The sequence below is a fragment of the Cupressus sempervirens genome, chromosome 3 (assembly GCF_028749045.1).
Source record: "Cupressus sempervirens isolate cs-2001-9-10 chromosome 3, ASM2874904v1, whole genome shotgun sequence".
Lineage (NCBI taxonomy): Eukaryota > Viridiplantae > Streptophyta > Pinopsida > Cupressales > Cupressaceae > Cupressus > Cupressus sempervirens.
This window is the reverse complement of record NC_143120.1, coordinates 137,544,584-137,561,010: the sequence shown is the minus strand read 5'-3', so window position 1 is coordinate 137,561,010 and position 16,427 is coordinate 137,544,584. Positions and strand designations below refer to the sequence as shown.

The 16,427-nt window shown below is 34.0% G+C and overlaps 1 long non-coding RNA gene across 3 annotated transcripts; it reads right to left on the bottom strand.

Annotated features, from left to right (window-relative positions):
- Nucleotides 1–2,922: 2,922 nt before the first annotated feature.
- Nucleotides 2,923–4,731, bottom strand: LOC149565135 (uncharacterized). Of its 3 annotated transcripts, XR_016361479.1 has the most exons (4): nt 4,556–4,731; nt 3,688–3,870; nt 3,434–3,508; nt 2,923–3,137 (listed from the first exon to the last, which is right to left on the bottom strand). It is a non-coding gene; the product is annotated as an uncharacterized LOC149565135 (long non-coding RNA). The 3 variants fall into 3 exon arrangements; XR_016361480.1 differs by lacking the exon at nt 2,923–3,137 and having other exon boundaries at nt 3,266–3,508; XR_016361478.1 differs by lacking the exon at nt 2,923–3,137 and having other exon boundaries at nt 3,266–3,870.
- Between the last annotated feature and the right edge of the window lie 11,696 nt (nt 4,732–16,427).

Here is a 16,427-nt window from a genome sequence, read left to right as displayed (position 1 = left end):
ACTGCCCAAATGTTACTAATCACCATACTTTTCAAAGCTTGTTTGACATCAACAAGCCTTTTGAGAAAAATGTAGTGTGTGGCAGAGCATGTTTCAACCACCTTCAATCAAAAAATAATTATTTTTAAAAACATATAGATCATAAATAAATTTGAATATTTTTAATTTTTAAGACAAGAAATTTACCTTTAATAACTCCAGCTTGGCGAATTGTCTATAAATGGCCTGTGACATGTGATGATTACAAATAAACATCTGAATTTCTTTGGCTTCTTCATAAATCTTTTGTATCCATTGAATTTTGCCAATCTTTTGTAGCATCAAATTCAAAGAATGAACTAACAAGGAGTCGACCAAATTTTTGGATATCTTGCTTCCAGGACCAACCCAGTTGCTCTACATACTTTTGCACTATCTGTGATCACTTGAACAACACTTTCTGGCCCCACGGATTCAATTGTTTCAAATAGAATGTTAACAATAAACTGTGTATCTTTCTCTTCAGCCTTGCATTCCACTGGTCTCAAAAACATTACCACCTTTGGGCTCATTGCAACCACATTGATTAGTGGTTTGTTTCTAGCATCCTTCCATCCATCACAAATGATGGAAACCCCTCAAATTTTCCATGAATCTCGAATCACTTGCAACTATCTATCAATAATATCTTTTTCTTTAATCAAAAGAGTAGGATGGACCTTCTCGTACCCTAGGCTTTTGTATCCTTTTGAAGCTTCATTAATAGACCTAACCATCTCTTGCCAATATGGAGAGCGAACCACATTAAATGAAATTCCATTCGCATATAGACAACGTGCGATACTCTAAGCTGTATCCTCTCAACTTTGCAAATTAAATGCCTTTTCAAGAGGTCCTAAATTGCACCTCTTATCGCCAATAGATGTTCCTGAAGTTGGAAGTAAAAGAGCTCTATTGAGAATTGACCTTTGTGTTGACTTTTGAATTTGACTATTAGCTTCGTCCTCTCTTTGATACTTTGCAATCTTCTCATGTGACAATCCCTTCCTTGGTTGACCATCAACCTTTGGACTAGGGCACACTTCACATCCTATACCTTTGATGTGACAAAGGCGTCAATGAACCCTCGTATAAGAACCATTATAATCAATTAGACACTCATAACAACTCCATTTAAAACCTCCACCACCTTGAAATTTTTCGATGATGGTTACATATTTCCATAATGGATATTTAGCATTTGGTTTGATCCACTTGTCATTTTTTGATGCTCTGACATCCCCTAACAATGATGCCATGATTACAGTCCTGAAAAATAAATAAATAAATAAAATTATGAAATAAAAACAAATTTACATTGATTTTATGAAGTACAAATTTAAAACTATAATTTATAAAATGATTAGCTTAAATATACATCAAATAATTTTTATTTTAAATTTAATTTTACAAGAATATAACTTTAAAACTTGAATCTAAATTATTTTATAATTTAATAATAAATTAAATATACTTATAATATTAATTAATTTCGTCAAAATATCTATATAATTATTAATGTTATTTAATGATTTTTCTAAAGTTTGAATAATTAAATTTTAACAAAAATAAATTTAAAATATAAAGATAAATTTAATTTTAAATTTACCTTATTTTAAAAATTAAATAATATTAAAATTAAACTATTATACTTTATATTTATTTATTCACTTTTCTAAACTACATATTAATATAATAATTTCATTGATTAATTATCAATATTATTATAAGATTGAAAATTAAAATTAAATTTGAACTATATGATATTGGAATTGTATGAAAATAATTGAAAATAATTTATAAAACTTAGACAAGCAATACGGAAAACTATAATGAAAAATCAAACCAAATTAAATAATAACATTACCTATGAGCTGCAACAAAAAACGACGGACGGACGTAAATCACCAGAGAAATCGGACGAAAAAGGACAGCAAACGCTAATACCAAAGAAAATGCAAATCACACCAGAGTCAACAAATTGTATGCCTGTTTAAAACGCCCAGCATTGACAAAGAAGTCCAAAAGAAATCCTTCTAATTAGCAAATCGATGCAGAACAGGGACAATCCTAAATTGCATTATTCAATCGATCGAAGGATTTATTTATAACTTCTTATTTTTTTGATTTTTCCCATTAAATCTGTAGTTAACTGAAGATTTTGCTAAGTTCGATTCATTTATTTTTAGAATTCATATTCCCTGTGTGCAAATATGACAGTTATTCTCTTTGAAAAACGGCAGTTCTTCTGTTTGCCAAAGTATCTGTCGTTTAAAACTATAGGTAACTGGTTTTTTTTTCCCAAATTCGGCTCTAATTTTTTAGCAAGTTGCAGTCACCGTTTTTGGCACAGGTCTAAAAAAGATGACTCTCAAAATACTGGTGGAAACGAATTTTCCTCCGTATTTGTGTCGTTTCGTATCCGTATTCGTATCAGCTACAGCAATACGCATGTCTAGGGTTTGGGGGTGGCGATTCTGGTAACCTTGCTACAATGAAGGCTTGGTTATTTTGAACAGAAAAACAATGCAATGAAGACTTAATCATTCTGATGGTTCAGAGGAATATTTACAGAGCTGGTCATTTTGTTATAACCTATAGATTGGTCCTCTATTTTCACAAGCCAGTCATTTTGTTGTATCCTATAAACTAGTCCTCTATTTTCACAAGCCAGTCATTTTGTCATATCCTATAGACCAATCCTTCTATTATACCTTTTCTTGACAAGTTTGTCATTTTGTAATTTTGTAATGTTCTATTGACTGTCATTATAATTATAGCAATGTATCTATTTTCGTAAAGACACAAATGGCAATCTTGCTTTGAAGGTCTGCATATGTCAATTTACAGATTACTTTCTATAGACACAATCACATTTATTCACTGAAATCAACAAAATCAATATTGTAGACTGAAAAACTGTACTCAATAGAAATTATCAAACAAAATCTATTACAAAAAAAATTAAAAAATAAAAACAAAAGAAAGAAATAAGGATAGATTGGTCATTGCCCAGTAAGGTCTTTTATGACCGTAACTACTCAAAAGATCTCAAATTCTTCAATGTAGTTGTGTCAATAGACACATTTTACAGACAGCTGAAGCCCTCTTTCCCCAACCTGCATATGCATAAAATGTGTCAGCAATTAATCTATCAACAATTAATTAAGATGTGAAATGAACGGTGAAAACAATACAAGTTCTTGGCTACCAAATCTGAATAACACAACACTAGGGTAGAGAGGAATGAAGTAGTGCAACTGGAATATTGAATATCATTTGTGTGGTATCTTGCATGTTAAGTTCATAAGCAAGAAAGAAACTGTAAGTAAAATGAAATCTGCTTGCAATGTTGTGTGTGCTGATGTTGATCATGCCAATCATATGCTGAAACGTGCAGTGAGCCATATAAGACCTTGCTAAACACCGGCATTCCAGGGTGGTCATGCAATGGAATTACTATTGTTTTTGGCAGACAAAATATGCCAATCTGCATTTCAACATAATACAAGTCATACCCATGTCCATAAAATAAAAGTGAGGAAGAATCAGTTCAAACCCATGTCCATAAAATAAAAAAGAGGAAGAATTTGTTCAAACCTTTGTAAGAATCGCTTTCTGGGACTCTAAATATGAAGAGATTGAATGATAAGAGGGAGATTCACTTACTAGGCCCCTAAACTAATATCCGGGGCTATGGCTGGTTGCATGCATAAATGACCTCGACTGAACTATAGAGTAGAAGGGGGGTCGAGTAATCTTCTGCACGGCTGCCCTGGGCTGCTGATTGGGCCACTAACCTTTGCAGGCGGGGCATCTTTGCAACCCTCTGCCAGTCTGGGTGCCCATTGACTGTAGAATGAAAGCATGCTCGTAAGTCTCAGTTTTGCAATCTCTCATCTATATGATTCCCCTTCTATATGCACAGGAATAACATCAGTAAAACACCACTTCGGAGTCGAGAGATAACATGATAGAGCCCACAGGCTGAAGCATGCAAGGACTGAAAGGCAAGAATTTAGGTTGAATTTCTCATAGGGGAATTTATTGGGGTTTTCTTTTAGGAGACAAAAAGAGTTAGACCAGATTTTTTTTAAATAACGCAAAGCCCTTTCTATATTATCCACTGAAACAAACAACAATACCAAGCCGGTCATCCAAAACTTTCTTGGCTAGAAGAAACTAAATATTTATACAAACAAACAAAAATTGCAATATTTCTCAGTCTAGATTGTTCGGATTTGATAGCTTTCCCTGCAAATGGAGGATCCAGATGAATGGCCATCACCAGTTTCTAAATAGCAGACAATGCCTTCGATGGGCTATGGCAGAAGAAATCCAAAATCAGACAGGATAAAAACCCCACAAAAAGATTTGGGCAAGGACAATATCATTCAAAAAATACACCCAACAACGATAAAAAAAAATTGCACAAATCCTTTATAACCATTCATCAAAAATTACAAGTTTCATGAAGAAATTTTTCCAGCAGCCGATCAAATGTGGGCAAAAATTGTAACACTGAAAATAAATATACCTCTAAGCATTTGAATCATGGCCTCTTGAGCATGTGAATTGTGGCGTCTTCCCTGTGTGATCACCATTCTTTATGTGCCAGGAAGCATCAATGCAGAGCACCAAGCGGCAACAAATCAACTAGGGTATGAACAACATAGTATAACGATAGGAAAACGAGTTTAGGGTTAGGTGTAAAAAAAACCAACAAAAAGAGTTTTTAATTTAATTTCTACATTTAGATATATCAATAGCAAGATAATATATGTCCAATAATTAGAATATTAGTAAACAGAAGTAGAATATGTATGTTTATATATAAATGTCATATTGTTTAGGTTTTAGATTTTAGTGTATATTTTATTCATATGTGGTTAAAATTTAATGTGACAACATGTACAACTATTGGGACGCAGTCAACTACCAATTGGGGGGGGGGGGGGTAGTTGACTATGATGGGTAGGAGGTTAAAAATTGACAATTTGAACTCATTCTACTACCACGCATAAAACTAAAATCAAATTAAATTATGACAAGGTGAAACCTTAGTTATAAGCACTTGATTAGTCATAGAAGGTGTCATAAAAAAATTGGCCATTTTTATGATCATTATGATCAACTGTAATGAGCACGAATTCAGGTTGCACAACTATTGGGTCCTCTCCCCTAATTACAAAATGTAAACCCAGAAAAATATTCAGTCAATTGATGCAAAATAATTTAACAAAAAACTTCATCCTTTAAGGTAGGAGCAAATAACTCTACTTGCACTTGAAATGGATTGATTGTTTTCAGATCATTTTCTTGATATATAGGTTGCTCAGATGCCATATAAATTTATGTTTAAGTGTGTGGAAAATGTTTTCCCAACACGAAGCAAGTTACCAATTATTGAACAAATTCTTTTCAAATTCACCGGTTTCACAAGGATATATGTACATATTTAAGATTACAAAAGAACCAAATGAAAAAAAATCTCCAGCTGCATAATTTACAGTATTTAAAACAGGACATATTCGTCCTTTAGGGTTTGTTTCGCAGCTAAATTACATTACAGAACTGTTTCCTTTGTCTCTGAAAAAAGGTCAAAAATGACCTAATTGATTCCTAACATGGAAAGGAATCATTCCTCAGGAAATTTTGAAAAACTTGCCTCCAAAAGGTTGTTTAGTAAATAAGGTCCATCATTAACAATTCTGAATATTTAAAATGTTGAAGAGCATTTTACAATCAAGTAGAAGGCATGTCTATGCTTTAATTTCACAAGAACTGAAAGAAATCCAACACAATTTTACTTTTTCTACAAACAAGAAACCATCATTTCTCAAAAAAAATTACGAATATTTGGCTGTTGATATGAACAGTTCCCCCTCTACTCAAAACACTATGTTCACTATATTTTTTATACTTTTCCAAAAGAAATTGTAACAAAAACTTTAATATTCATAATAGAATTGAGGGGCAGTTCCTTTTTATAAATATGAAATTGCAAAATGTGGATTAATCAAATTTCTCACATCATATCATTGAATACACACTAACAATAAAAGGAACAAAAAGTATTGTCAGACATAAAAATGCAGGATACAGTAGAAGCTTCTTGTTTGGCCTCAAAGACCCGTCCAAGTGTGATTCAACCAGATACTCTTCCACATTGAGGTAATCCAAATCAAATTTTGACTTTAAAGATGACATCATTCTTCAAACTCCCTGCAATAAAAGATGAAAATTCTCTTAGAGATTTCCTTGAAAAATTCGATCATGAAAACAATGATTAAACAAGAAACAAACAAAAACAAGATTCTGGGGTTAGTGCCACCTAATAAAGAAGGAAAAATTAATGCGCTAGTATGTACTACTATGCGTGTGAACACTTGCATCATGTAACTGCATAATACATTCTTAATCAGTTGTATGGCCTAAGTAGTTTTTGAACTGTTGGGTTTGGTAACATTATCGAAATCTTAGAATAAACAGAACTTTCAACGATCATATTCACATGTATAGAGCTGTATACAGCCAAATCCATGCAGTTAAGCTTATTTATTGCATTTTAGTCCAATGAATGGTCATCTCCGTGGCAATATGCCTGCAGTTAAGGAGGAATGGCATTATCCCCTTAGATAAGGCGCCCTATTTTGACTACTTAATTAAAGAAAAATAGAATGTTCATGTTAAGCAATCTAAGATTTTTGGATGAGGAAAACTACAGTGACCCCATACAAGATCAAAATTGATGTTGGCATTATATTATCACTCATTAATATAATAAATAAAGAACACAATTGCTATTGTATTAGCATTGAGTCCATATCCATGTGTAAACACAATAATAATTAATGATATAGATTAGCAGTAGTGATAGTAAAAACAAGTAGGAAGATGTTGCTTATGAGCCTTGAACACAATATCCAAATGAAGTTCCTTCCTTGACATATGCACTAATCATGAAGGGCATGTTTGGTTGCTGGAATAGGAATAGAAAATTTGGAATACGTTTTATATTTTCCATTTGATTTGTCAATTGGAATAGGGAATAGGAATACATATTCCTATTTTGCTTCTAAAATCAGCTTATACCCATTCCAAAAAATAGTTGTTATTGTAATAGCCATTACTATTCCCAACATACGTTCCTATTCTCCATTCCCATGCCTGCAACCAAACAGGTGAAGTGATTGATTATTCATGGTTGTGCGCACGAAAAGAAAAAGAAAAATCTTCTTTGAAAGCAACAAACCTCAATTGCCTCATTTACTTGGGAACCAAAATGGTATGATTTACATATAGTTGGAGGTGGTAAAAAAACAAGAAACATAATACTCATGTCCTTTGCACATGGGCAAAACTAAAATTGAAAAAAAAACTAAACTAAACAACCTTCAAATAATTAATTTGCAAGCAAAGAACATGTGAACTAAAAATAAAAACGGATTCATTTTTGGTAAGCATAAAGACAACTACATAATACTACACTGCCACCTAGGTTCTTTCTGATTTCATTCACCTCTGTACATTTAATATGGAATTACTTGGCCCAAACATTGATGAGAATATGCCAGATTGAAATCCAACTTAGGCAAGTAGAAGATTTTAACCCAAGATTGCTAGTTAAAAGCCATTGCATGACAGAAGCATCAATGATGATACTGTTATTATTAATGTGGTTAATCAACACCATTGGGGACCCTTATTTTGATGTCTACATAGAAAAGCTTGTTGGCGGCGTCCAGAAAGCCAACACTGAGATTACCTTGTAAAACAAGGCAAATTTCATATATTTGCTACACAGAATACTAATATGGATCTGGATGCTCACTTATTTAGGGCATTAATAGAAGTAGAAACATAGTAAAAACATATACCATTTCAATTTTGCGAGGAAGAAAATGTAGAAATCTATCTGTATTTGCATGTACGAAAAATGTAGAAGGATACATGAACTGTTCTACTAGTGTCGAAAACATTACTATTTGGCCCCATGATGCCTAAAACATCAGAAAATAGTTTTCCTAATATTTCCAAATCAAAAGTAAAAAATCACCTACCAATTGAAAAAATAGAGAAAAAAAGCTGAGAAATTAGTTTAATGGGAAAACTTCTCCACACCATACAATATAAACAAACACTGTTGCCAAACCAGGGGCTGAAATCCCTAGCTTTCTTCATATAAGTTAGCAATATAACATTGTCCAAAAGGTCTTTTTTTGGGGGGGGTAAAGGTGAATGAGGCACCATTATATATATATATATATAAAGAAACTGGATTCAGAGGCTCATTAGGGAAAGAATCAGGAGAGAAAACCCCAATTCACAGCCAATACAAAAGGAAAATATAACATCAACAACAGTTACAACAGATGAAAGTATCTCTAAGGAGCAACATTATAATCTTTATCTGTAGCAATTAAATGCGCTAAGTCTAGAAAGTCATTCACATAAATACTTAGTCTAGTGGAATCAAGATTGATACCATCAGCCCCCATTTAGCTAGTTGCCTTCTCTGTAGATATGAGAAATGTGGCAAATTTCAAAAGACTCAATCAAGTTCCAAATTTTAATCATGATATATCTGATTCTACAGTTAAGAATTTGTCTCTTAATGCAAGCATTAATGAGAGGAATCGCCTTCAATATGTATCGCTTTAAGATCCAAGTTCTTGGCTAAAACCAAACCACAAGGTAAACCAAAAGCTTCTGCCATGTTGTTTGTGCCTGAAGGCAAAGAGAGACATTTGAAAGCAAGAACATCACCCAAATGGCTGCGTAAACACATTCCAAAACCTGCTTTGCCAAGATTACCCTTTGAAGAACCATCAAAATTAATTTTGATAAAGCCATTAAATGGGGGCAGCCATTTGATTTGAGATCTACCAACACGGTTGTTAAGTAGTGAAGAGGCCATAAAATGAGGAATAGAAATCTGCTTCCACTCTTTAAGAATGGAGCTGTCCCATTGGGTGAAGTTGTAGTTGCTGATTTTATCTTTGACACATGTACTGACTCCTTCCAAAATTGATTTTTCTAATCCCTAAGAACCAAATCCAAAGGAGTATTCACATTTCTAAAAATCCGTTTGTTCCGTTCCCACCAAATAGCCCAGATGACAAGTGTAGGGGAGCATTTCCATATGCAAGCAAAGTAGGAATTAGAACAAAAAGTCAGCCAAGATTGAAACAATTCCCACAATGTCGAAGGAAGAGGCATCATAAGACTAAGCTTTTGCATAACAAATTACCAGCTTTTTTGGGCAAAAGAGCATTAAACAAAAAGATGGTCAACATTTTCCACTGATTCATTACATAAGACACATTGAAAGGCTGCGAGATATTGAAATTGTGAGCCTATCACTGGTTAAAATTCTATTCCGTAGGGCAAGCCACGCAAAGCAGCTTGCCTTAGGCAGAACAACATTGTTCCAGCAGATAGAAAAAGCTCGCTACTTTGTTTCATGCTGCTCCACCAATTCAATGCTCTATAACCAGCCTTTATGGAGTACTCACCATTAGGAGCAGGAGCCCAAATCAGAAGATCATTATCACAATTTAAGAATATTTTTCTCTCCGACAATATTTTGAACAATAATTGCTTATGACTACGAGAAATTGGTGAAGTGAAAGGGTCTTTTCAATTGCAGATCAAACCTAGGCATGGTTGTGAATTTCAGATATGAAGGAAAAATGTTTGACATTGAAAGGCAAAATTGGACCAAAAAAAGGCAAACTTAGATTACAATCAAATCAGAGGTAAAGACAAAATTCACATTTCATGAGAAAATTATCAAAATCTAAGTATGAATTTCCAAGATAAAAGGGTATAATCAAGGTCCAATTTGAAAGACAATGGCAGACTTACTCAGAGCTAAGGAAAATCTTAGCATAGATGACAAATTTTATAACAGAGGCAAGGAAGACTGTAGAAAAAGAGGGGCAAAAATTAGAAGAGTAGAAAAGTGAATTTCTGAAATTGAGGGAAAATAAATAAATAAGTTGGACGCATCAAAATCTAGAAGTGAATACAAGCAGATTCCAAATAAATTAACAGAACATGTATGAGTGCCCAAAGAAAAATTACAATGAAAATCTGGGATAAAAGAAAAAATCCCATCATTAATAGATGCAAAGTTACATGAAAATGGAAAATTTAGAACAAAAGATGGAGAGCGAATTCAGATCAGATTCACATTGAAAGAAAACAAGAATTGAAATACCAATTTTTCGACACAGGAAGGTCAAATCAGAACCAAGTTAATCCATAATTCTAACTCAAGTATTAAATCAGACCTTAAGGGCAGAATCAGTCACACGCTTTTGTGCATGCAACGATTAGTGAATAGGATTTTGTAAATGTGCAAAATAAATTATTGATGGTATGTAGAAGAAATTTAGAAGTGATGCTAAACAATCTTTAAATCATCAGATTTCTAACAGTTTCATATTTGTTTAAAAGTGTTAGTGGTTTATTGGAGAATACTGATAGAAAATAAATGATAAATAAAACATAAAATATCATCAATCTTGTGAATCGAAGACAATATAAAATCTGACAATAATCTATCATATACAAATAAATATTTTAAAATGATAAAAATAAATCCATGTTTTTTGGAATTCTAAATGTTATGAAGTTAATATTGAAAACATGACCCAAAACTTAAAATGTTGTGGAGTGTTGTCCTCTTTAAAAGCGCAAGGTCCATAGATAGATAAAAGGTGTATTTTTTGGGGAATATCTACATGATATTGGTGGGAGGATGAATGGACATTTTTACCTTAGCAGTCAAGCCAAGGAAAAAGTGGAAGATGGGTCGTAGGGTTTGACATTACAATTCTTAAGGTAAAATTTAGAGAAATAAAAGGTTTTTTAATATTTCTCAAACAAGGTAGTGAAAGAAAGAAATCTGAAGATATTTTTGTCTCCGATGTTTAAGATCAAGCAATCCAAACTGATAACAGGGTCTGCATTCTAAAGGTATAGGTGAGTTACAACAAGAACTTTTATCCCTTCAGAATTGGGAAGTGGTTGTTAGCTAAGGAGGGCTTCTTAGACATGAAAGGTCGGTTCAAGTCACAACAAAAACTTATTCTACTTAGAGCTAGAAGGTGGTTATTGAAAAGGAAAAACTGCTTAGGCATGCTAAAATATTAGTTTGTATCATAACAATTTTGACCACTTGATTTCCAAAGTAGTGTTTGTTAAGCAGAAAAAGCAAGTCATGCCACAAATGTGCCTCAAAATGCATGGTTTAGCTTTTCCCTTTGTATATCATTCAAACCTTTAGTAAAAAGAACTTGCACTAATACATTGTTACTGATAAGAAGAATAAATTGAAATGCTTCATAAACAACAGGCAAGTAAAACCATATTAACTCTTAACCAAGACCTCAAAAAGAAATAAACTGTAGGTGGAAAGAAAGCACAATTTCCTTTAAAAAATCCTGGATTAGCATCAATTTGAGATGAGATCATGGATTCTTAGGATATTTTGGGCACCTAACAATTGTGTTGTTAGAGGAGTTATATCTATCTGCTTCTGGGCAACAACTTTATGCTCTTCCACAATAACTATAATTGCCTCCTGTGCAGCGACAGTTGCAACTTGCTTCCCACTTTCCTTCCAAGAACTTACTGAGAACCCCTTGATCTTTGTTTTGAGCTTCTATTTTCTTAGGATATAATTTCTTGACTACCACTTCTACATTCTGGTAGCTTGAAAATGCTTCCTTAGAAGCCTCTTCTGCCTACAGAACACCAAAAAGAAGTTACCCATTAAATGGAAACAATAGGAGAGAGAATATTAATGTGGCACAATCACAGGGATATTCCACTATAGTAACTCGCTCGTAATTTAGAAACATCACATAGAACAAAACTATGATTAAAAGAAGACGGCACAATCATAGGGATATTCCACTATAGTAACTAGTTTGTCATTTACAAACATCACACTGAACAAAATTATGATGAAAAGAAAATGAAACAATCACAGGGATATTCCACTATAATAACTAGTTTGTAATTTACAGACATCACCTAGAACATAACTATGATGAAAAGAAGGCCAACAAGGCATGGGGTCAAATACTCTTGTAAAGAGCAAAAGAAATAGTAAGATACATAGTATTTTAGAAGCCAAAAGAGTGACAGACGTGTGTGGTATATATATACACGATTTCTTTATTTAGGGTGGGGAAAAAACCAAATTAAAATGCATTCAATTTTATGTTGCATTACCAAGTTCATCTACTGCTGCCCGGATCTGGGTCCAGGTCCGTGCAAGTCTGGATTTGCATCCAGGTTCATCTGGGTTTGGGAAGGGTCCTTATTTTGGACTGCACTGTTGCCTAGGTCTGTGTTGGAGCGAACTAGGGCAAACTCACAGCAAACCCGAGGTAGTAGGGTCCAAAATGTGAAATAAAACTACTTTTAAGAGTGTTGTTTTTAATATTTTTTAACATAACCCTAAAAGGAACCTGACAAAAAACATTTCACTCGTCTAATCTCTCATGTTGTTTAGGAAATTTTGAAAAACTTGCCTCCAAAAGGTTGTTTACGAAATAAGGTCCATCATTAACAATTCTGAATATTTAAAATATTGAAAAGCATTTTACAATCAAGTAGAAGGCACGCCTGTACATTAATTTCAGAAGAACTAAAAGAAATCAAACACAATATTACTTTTTCTACAAACAAGAAACCATTATTTCTCAGAAAAAATTACGAATATTTGGCCGTTGATATGAACATTTCTCCCTCTACTCAAAACACTATGCTCACTGTATTTTTTATACTTTTCCAAAAGAAATTGTAACAAGACCTTTATATTCATAACAGAATTGAGGCAGTTCCTTTTTATAAATATGAAATTGCAAAATGTGGATTAATCAAAATTTCTCACAGCATACCTTTGAATACACACTAATAATAAAAGGAACAAAAAGTATTGTCAGACATAAAAATGCAGGATACAGTAGAAGCTTCTTGTCTGGCCCCAAAGACCCGTCCAAGTGTGATTCAACCAGATACTCTTCCACATTGAGGTAATCCAAATCAAATTTTGACTTTAAAGATGACATCATTCTTCAAACTCACTGCAATAAAAGATGAAAATTCTCTTAGAGATTTCCTTGAAAAATTCGATCATGAAAACAATGATTGAACAAGAAACAAACAAAAACAAGATTCTGGGGTTCATGCCACCTAATAAAGAAGAAAAATTAATGTGCTAGTATGTACTACTATGCTTGTGTGTGAATGCTTGCATCATGTAACTGCATAATATATTCTTAATCAGTTGTATGGCCTAAGTAGTTTTTGAACTGTTGGGTTTGGTAACATTATCGAAATCTTAGAATAAACAGAACTTTCAACGATCATATTCACATGTATAGAGCTGTATACAGCCAAATCCACGCAGTTAAGCTTACTTATTGCATTTTAGTCCAATGAATGGTCATCTCCATGGCAGTATGCCTGCAGTTAAGGAGGAATGGCATTATCCCCTTAGATAAGGCGCCCTATTTTGACTACTTAATTAAAGAAAAATAGAATGTTCATGTTAAGCAATCTAAGATTTTTGGATGAGGAAAACTACAGTGACCCCATACAAGATCAAAATTGATGTTGGCATTATATTATCACTCATTAATATAATAAGCAAAGTAGATAATTGCTATTGTATTAGCATTGAGTCCATACCCACGTGTAAACAAAATTAAATATAAAATGATATGGATTACCAGTAGTGATATACAGTAAAAAAAGTAGGAAGATGCCGCTTATGAGCCTTAACACAATACCCAAATGAAGTTCCTTCCTTGACATATGCACTAATCATGAAGTGATTGATTATTCGTGGTTGTGTGCACGAACAGAGAAAGAAAAATCTTCTTTGAAAGCAACAGACCTAAATTGCCTCCTTTACATGGGAACCAAAATGGTATGATTTACATATAGTTGTATGTGGGAAAAAAACAAGAAACATAATACTCATGTCCTTCGCACATGGACAAAACTAAAATTGAAAAAAAAAACTAAGCCAAACAACCTTCAAATAATTAATTTCCAAGCAAAGAACATGTGAACCAAAAATAAAAACGGATTCATTTTTGGGAAGCATAAAGACAACTACATAATACTACCCTGCCACCTGGGTTCTTTCTGATTTGATTCACCTCTGTACATTTAATTTGGAATTACTTGGCCCAAACATTGTTGAGAATATGCCAGATTGAAACCCAAATTAGGCAAGTAGATCTAGTTAAAAGCCATTGCATGTCAGAAGCAATGATGCTTCTGTTATTATTAATATGGTTAATCAACACCACTGGGGACCCTTGTTTTGATTTCTACATAGAAAAGCTTGTTGGCGGCGTTCAGAAAGCCAACACTGAGATTACCTTGTAAAACAAGGCAGATTTCATATATTTGCTACGCAGAATACTAATATGGATCTGGATCCTCACTTATTTAGAGCACTAACAAAAGTAGAAACAGAGTAAAAACATATGACATTTCAATTTTGTGAGGAAGAAAATGTAGAAATCTGTCTGTATTTGCATGTACGAAAAATGTATTAGGATACATGAATTGTTTTACTAGTGTCGAAAACATTACTATTTGGCCGCCCCATGATGCCTAAAACATCAGAAAGTAGTTTTTCTGATATTTTCAAATCGAAAGTGAAAAATCACCTACCAATTAAAAAAATAGAGAAATAAAGCTGAGAAATTAGTTTAATGGGAAAACTTCTCCACACCACAGGATATAAACACGCATTGTTGCCAAACCAGGGACTGAAATCCCTAGCTTTCTTCATATAAGTTGGCAATATAACATTGTCCAAAAGGTTACATGAAACAAATAAATCAATTGCAAATTAAACCTCGGGCATGGGTGTAAATTTCAGATATAATGGAGGAATGTTTGACAGAAAGGCAAAATTGGACCAAGAAAAGGCAGACTTAGATTACAATCAAATCAAAGGTAAAGACTGAAATATCCCCTCTACTATATGGGTCACAAAGAACAATGCTGGGTTGGGACGATTATCAATTACTTCTTAAGAAAAACTTCAGATTATATTATCTCCAGTGAAAAGCACACAATGATATAAACAAATCTACTAGCAATATTAATGATTTAATAACTGGACATCGAACGGAATATCAACAAATTACAGAACCTGATTTCGCATTGGCCATACATTTAGCTTGTCTTTGATAACGCTAATTAATTCTTGGTGGCAGATTTGCAAAGACGCCCTTCTGTGGATCCAATCGCGGTTAATGTAATGAAATTCTCTGGCCCTTGAATTTAATCTGCTAGCCTGAAGCGAGATCGCCGATTTAATATTTCTTTGTGTGCTGATCTCCCACATTGCACCTGTAAAAAGGGCCCGATAATAGTCGTTCCGCCTTCGTTCTGATTACAAATCGGTTAGAGATGGGTCTTATTTCCTGCGGTAAGCTTCTTCAGGGTCGGCGATCTATTTACCCAGACGCCCAATGAGTGGCGTTGATGCTCCTACCAATCGCGTTGACTGCTTTCTCGGCCCTCGACAGGTCTTGAACAGATATTCAAAGATAATGCGATTTGCACCCTTTTGAAACCGATGGTTATGCAGTCCAATTGCGAAATGTGACAAATTGAAATTCGCGACCTCTGCTTGCTGACGGTTCACCAAATCGTGCTGGACGCCCTAGGGGAACGCTGAACCCGCGGATTGGTGTGAAGGTCTAGATATACCTCCGCCCAGTGCGATCAAGGGACCCAAACGGATTCTTAATTTATCTGCTCCTGATGCGCTTTGCTGGAACGCAGATCATTACTCACAATTACTTTGTCAATGCCAATTCGGTTATAGGCCAAGCCGCCGGGGTGCAGATCCACTTACTCGCAAATCCGTCCAAGCTTGGGAATCCAAACGTATTTCCAACCTCTTTCCAAACTCCTCCAAATTCGCCGTAATTAGCTGTTTTTTTTCTGATGTTAGTGAATCACAAAATTTGGCATTTGCCACAAATCTCTAATCAAATCAGATAACTGCAATGTCACCTCCAACCATGCAATAATTCGGGCAATATTTCATACCCTCACAATTGCTTATCAATGGGAGTTTTCGTTCCCAGAGATAACTTGAAGAATTTGCAGACCAATGACCACAAATCGCTCCAACTGGAATAGGAAATCAAATCCACAAACTGCTTGCCTCAAATGGAAGCCCTATGTCCTCTATTTATCTCCTTTGCTGAGAAGTTTCTGGGAATTATCCGGAATCATCTTGCACTACAAATATTAACTTTATAAAATTAAATAATTAACTTTATAAAGTTAGAATACAACCTTTATTTAATATTGGAATGAGTAGGCCCCGTTTACTTAATTGGAAGACA